We start from the raw sequence: 5,537 nt of genomic DNA, 5'->3' as shown, positions 1-5,537 counted from the left end.
GTCTAGTGGGTTAGATCTGGGACTCCTGGGTTCTATCCCTGGCTGTGGGAGGCAAATGGGATTGAGTGGGTTAGATCTGGGGATAGGGGGTGTCTGGGACTCCTGGGTTCTATCTCTTGCTGTGAAAGGGGAATGAGGTCCATAAAAAAATAATATACTGCTGCCATGATTTGTGTCCCACCTGTCAGTCTCTCTACATCACCAGGGTTGCTCCTAATTGACAGCAAAGAAAATGAGAGCAGAATTTTTCTCTCTGGCTCTAAGTGTGAACACACATTTATCCAGGTAACAATCTTGAAAGGGCAGAGAGGTGAGCCAGCCTGCCTACACACACTCACACAAGCACACACAAACACACACTGAGCAGGGCTCATTTCCTCCAGCAAGGACACATATTGCCCCCCCCCACCGCCTAGCTCCTCTTTGCATTCTGGTTGTATCATCAAATGCATTTTTTTATACTGGGAGTGACTCCTAGAGATCATGCAAAATGCTGTGTGTGTTCACTCTCCAGGATTGGAGTGAGCAACCCCTAGAAGGAAAAGAACTCATATCCCATTTCCCACCCCCCTGACCAGCCAGTCCCTGCAGGCTGGGGCCAGAGCAGAACCTCCTACAGCTTCCCCAGCAGGGTCCTCCTCAGAGCATCCTTCATCTCCTTGTTCCTCAGGCTGTAGATCAGTGGGTTGAGCAGGGGGGTCGCCACCGCATAGAAGAGGGTTGCCATCTTCCCGCTGCCCCCAGCGGCTGACGGGCTGATGTAGGTGACCATGCCAGAGCCCCAGAAGAGGCTCACAACGGCCAGGTGCGAGGAGCAGGTGGAGAAAGCCTTGTGCCGCCCTGCCCCTGTGGGCAGCCTGAGCACTGCCCTGACGATCAGCCCGTAGGAGGTAAGGGTGAAGAAGGCGGCACCAAAGATTATGAGGGAGCTCAGGACATAAGTGGCCAGTTCAGCCTAGGGAGCTGGGGCACAGGAGGAAGCCAGCAATGGGCCCGGATCACAGACAAAATGATCCAGGGTGAGGACACAGAAGGAGAGCTGGGAGATGAGGACGACAGGAACAACGAACCACAGAAAGCCGGTGACCCAGCAGGAGGCCGCCAGCACCCAGCATCTGTGGGGGGACATGAGGACGGGGTAGCGCAGGGAGTGGCAGATGGCCAGGTACCTATCCAAGGCCATGGCCGCAAGGAAGCAGCACTCGGTGGTCCCCATGCAAAAGAAGATGTAGAACTGCACAAAGCAGGCATGGGAGGAGATGGGGACCCCGGGGTTCATCAGGTCAGAGAGCATCCGGGGCATGGTGGTCGTGACATAGCAGATCTCCAGCCAGAAGTTCCCCAGCAGAATGTACATGGGCAGGCGTTGGAGGCGAGGGTCCCGCATGACGGCCCACACAATGCACAGGTTGCCTGCCAGCGTCCCGATGTAGGTGGAGGAAAAAAGGGTACAAACAAGATTGCGGCTTAGCCGGCCCAGGGAGGGGAAACCCAGCAGGATGAACTTGGTCACCGGGATGGTGCCATTGACTGGATTCATCAGGGGGCCCTGGAGCTGAAAGGAAATGATCAACAGGATTCTAAGGGGCTGTCCAGAGACCTGGAACAGGAGAGGGGTCTAGTGGTTACAACAGTAGGAACTAGCACACACAGCCACAATCAGTCTCTTTCATACATCTCATATCCCAAACTTCACCTCAGAGCCCTGGCTCACCCCACAACATCCCATCTCCAGCCATGGGCATAGCCTGGTGCTTCAGAAGAAGCAGATTTAAAAACCAACCAAACAAAAACCTCTCAGAATACATGGTGGAAATCCCTTTCTGGCCCCTGCCGATAGCCAGCTGAAACCTTGAAGCATGAGGTTTAGGGACATAGAACATTTACTGGAAGTTAGCCCCTGGGCTGCTGAACCCTGCCTCCCCCCCACAAATCACAAGCAGCCCCGTCATACAATCACACTCATATATTTGTCCAGCTCACCCTTAAAACTAAGTTGCTCAACTCCACAACTCCTACTGGGAGGCTGTTGCAGAACATCCCCCCTCTGATAGTTAGAAACCTCCTGCTAATTTATAGCCTGCACTTGTGCATGGCTGGGTTAGTGGTTGGAGCAGGGAGGTGCGGGCAGCAGAACAGTGCAGCAGCTAGGGAAGAATCAAAGCAAGAAGGAAGCTGTGTGTGAAAACCCACCTGGCTGTGAGATCTCAGCCTCCTCTCTCTGCCTCTGCTGTGACGGGAGCTGGGCAAGAAAGGGCTGATATCTGCTCTCTGAACCACTGGGTCCCTGGGACTTGGTCTCTGGGGTGTGTAGGAGCGGACAGGTTTGGATTTGATCTCTGTGTGAGTACCAGGGAGAGCCCCCACAAGCCTTCCATACAGCAGCAATACAAACACCCCACACCAATTTCCCCTCACACATACACACAGTCCACCCCACTTCTCCTTCCTCACACACAGCCTTCCACAGAGCCCCCCCCCCCAGCTCTCCCTCAACACACATACACAGACCTCCACACACACAACCCCCCACTCCCACAAACAGGCCTTGGGGGTATCAAGATGAGGCCACATTGAAAGCTCCAGCACCAACCCCTCGGACACATGACAAATTGAAGCCCGGGCTGGCAGTACTAAGGCAGTGCTCCATCTTCTACCAGGTGCTGGGTTCTCTCACTCTCTGCACCCTCTGAGCAGGGTTCATTCCCTCCAGCAGGCAGCAGCAGGCACAGACACCACCCCTCAGTGCCAGGCGAGCCATCTCCTTGCAGCATCCTTTTGTGGCTGTTCCCCTGCCGTCCTTCCCCAGAGCTGGCCGCATCTCAGCACCAGGCAAGCCATCTCCATGCAGTGTTGCTGCGTCGCTGTTACCGAGCTACCTCACGCCAGAGCTGGCTGCATTTCAGCTGCAGGTGCGCCATCTCCATGTAGTGTCACTCTGCGGCTGTCACCCAGCTGCAGGTGCGCCATCTCCATGTAGTATCACTCTGCGGCTGTCACCCAGCTGCTCGACCCCAAGCTGGCTGCATCTCACCTGTGCTGTGTACATGGAGTGGAAGGGTGAAGATGCTTTATAAACACAGGGCAAGTGTAGACCTTCCACTGTGGGGGGATGATGTGTTTCTCTTTTGCCAAGACAAGGGAAGAGCAAAACTCTGAGCTCCCCGTAGTGTGGGTCCTATACTCAGCTGGCACCTCATTAATCATTAACTAGAAGGTCGCACACTTCCCTGCTTCTCTAGGCCAAGCTGTTCACCTGGCTGGGCCCTGTCCCCACTCTGGTCAGACCCCGGCCCCCACTCTGGTCGGAATCCAATGGATGAGGGGGAAAACTGGAAAACTTGCCACTTAAAATCAGTTTTTTTCCAGTTTTTGCCAAAATAAACAGAGTAATCTCCTGGGGGCTGGCTGGAGTGTGGAGAGGGGCCTGGTGGGGCATGGGGGAGGGAAGGGGGAGTTGGGCCAAGTATTAGTGAGCAGTGTGGCTGGGGGACTGGAGAGAGTGGGGTTGAGGGGCCTAGCTGGGGGTGTGGGGCTTGATGGTTTGCAGCTGGGGGGCCTGGTTTGGCTCCTGGACGGATTGAGTGTGAAAAGCCTGGTTGTGGGAGCTAGACAAAGTGGGGGTGAGGGCCTGGCTCGGGAGGCTGCATGGAGTGGAGGTGAGGGGCCTGGTGGTGGGGCTGGAAATAGTGGGGTTCAGGGGCTTTCCTGGGGGGGGCTGGACGGAGTGGGTGTGAGGGGCCTGGCTGAGGGGTATTGGCTGAAGTGGGGGTAAGGGGCTTGGGTGGCAAGGCTGGCTGCAGTGGGAGTAACGGGGTGACTGGAGGGGCTCGACGGGGTGGGTAAAGGGCCTGGTTGTGGGGGCTGGACAGAGTGGGGGTGAGGGCCCTGGCTGGGGGGGCTGGGCAGAGTGGGATTGAGGGGTGTGTCTGGGGGCATTGGATGGAGTGGGGATGAAGTGCCTGGTTGTGGGGGCTGGACAGATTGGGGTTCAGGGGCCTTGCTACGGAGAGGGGGTTCTGGAGATGAGGTGCCTGGCTGGACAGGGGTTGGACAGAGTGGGGGTGATGGCTGGAGTGGGAGGTGAGGGGCCTGGCTATGTGGACTGGATACAGTGCGGGTGAGGGGCATATTGGGGGGGGTTGATTGGAGTGGGGGGAGGGGCTTGGATATGGGGGGTGGGCAGAGTTGGGGTGAGGGGGCTGAGTGGGGGACTTGATGGAGTAGGGGTAAGGGGCCTGGCTGGGGGCATCTGGACAGAGTGGGGTAAGAGGCCAGCTTCAGGGGGTCTGGATGGAGTGGTGGGAGGCGACTGGCTCAGAGGGCTGGATGGAGCAGAGGTGAAGGGCCTGCATGGGGGAGGGGGACTTCACAGTGTGAGGCTGTGAGACAGGCTGAGGGGCTGGACAGATTGGGGTTCAGGGGCCTTGCTACAGAGAAGGGGTGCTGGAGGTGAGGGGCCTGGATGGACAGGGGTTGGACAGAGTGGGGGTGGGGGCCCTGAATGGGGGACTTGATGGAGTGGGGGTGAGGGGCATGGCTGGGGGGGCTGCACAGATTGGGGGTGAAGGACCTGGGGGGGCTGGACAGAGGGGAGGGGGTGGGCCCAACTGGGGGCTCTGGATGGAGTATGGAGTGAATGGCCTGGCTGGTGGGGCTAGAGGGAGGGGGGTTCTTGTTAGGGGGGCTGGACATAGTGGGGGGGGGGGGTCTTTTTATGGGGGCTGGACAGGGTAGGGTTCAGGGGCATTGCTGGGTTGGGCAGGACAGAGTAGGGTTCAGTGGCATTGCTGGGTTGGGCAGGACAGAGTGGGGGTGAGGGGCCTGGCCAGGGGGCCTGGGTGGAGTGGCAGAGAGGGACCTGTTTGTGGGGGTGGATAGAGTGGGGTTCAGGGGCTTTGGGGCTGGATGCAGTGGGCATGAGGGGCCTGGCTTTGGAGGCTGGATGGAGCAGGGGACAGGGGCCTGGCTGGAGATTGGGGGAGTTGGACCAAATGGAGGTGAGGGGCCTGGATGTGGTGGCTGGCTGGAATGGGGCTCAGAGGCCTTGCTGGCGGGACTGGATGAAGTGGGGTGATGGATGGAGTGGGTGTGAGGTGACTAGCTGGGGGGGGGCTTGATGAAGTGCAGCTGAGGGATCTGGCACGGGGGCTTGAAGGAGTGGGGCTGAAGGGCCTGGATGGCGGGAGGCTGGATGGAGTGGGAGTCAGGGGCCTGGCATAGGGGGAGGTGGGGGCTTGATGACATGCAGCGGGGGGGGGAAGCTGGAGGGGGGTGGACAGATTGGGGGTGATGAGAGGCCTAGCTGTGTGGGCTGGAGAGAGTGGGGTTCAGGGGCCTTGCTGGGGAGGAGGGCTGCTGGACAGAGGGGAGGTAAGGGGCCTGGCTTGCAGGAGGCGAGGAAGAGATGGACAAATTGGGAGTGAAAGTTCTGGCTGAGGGGGCTTGACAGGTTGCAGGTGAGGGACCTGGGATGGGGCTATATGGATTGAGGGAAAGGGGCCTGACTGGGGGGACAGGACAGATTGGGGATGAGG

At 58.5% G+C, this 5,537-nt stretch overlaps 1 pseudogene; it reads right to left on the bottom strand.

Annotated features, from left to right (window-relative positions):
• Positions 1–613: 613 nt before the first annotated feature.
• Positions 614–1,540, bottom strand: LOC112125376 (annotated as a pseudogene).
• Positions 1,541–5,537: the final 3,997 nt, after the last annotated feature.

Source organism: Terrapene carolina, unplaced genomic scaffold (genome assembly GCF_002925995.2).
Source record: "Terrapene carolina triunguis isolate 2854851 unplaced genomic scaffold, T_m_triunguis-2.0 Scaffold900, whole genome shotgun sequence".
Taxonomy (NCBI): Eukaryota; Metazoa; Chordata; order Testudines; family Emydidae; genus Terrapene; species Terrapene triunguis.
Note: the sequence above shows the minus strand (reverse complement) of the source record. Positions and strands in the feature narration are given on the sequence as shown.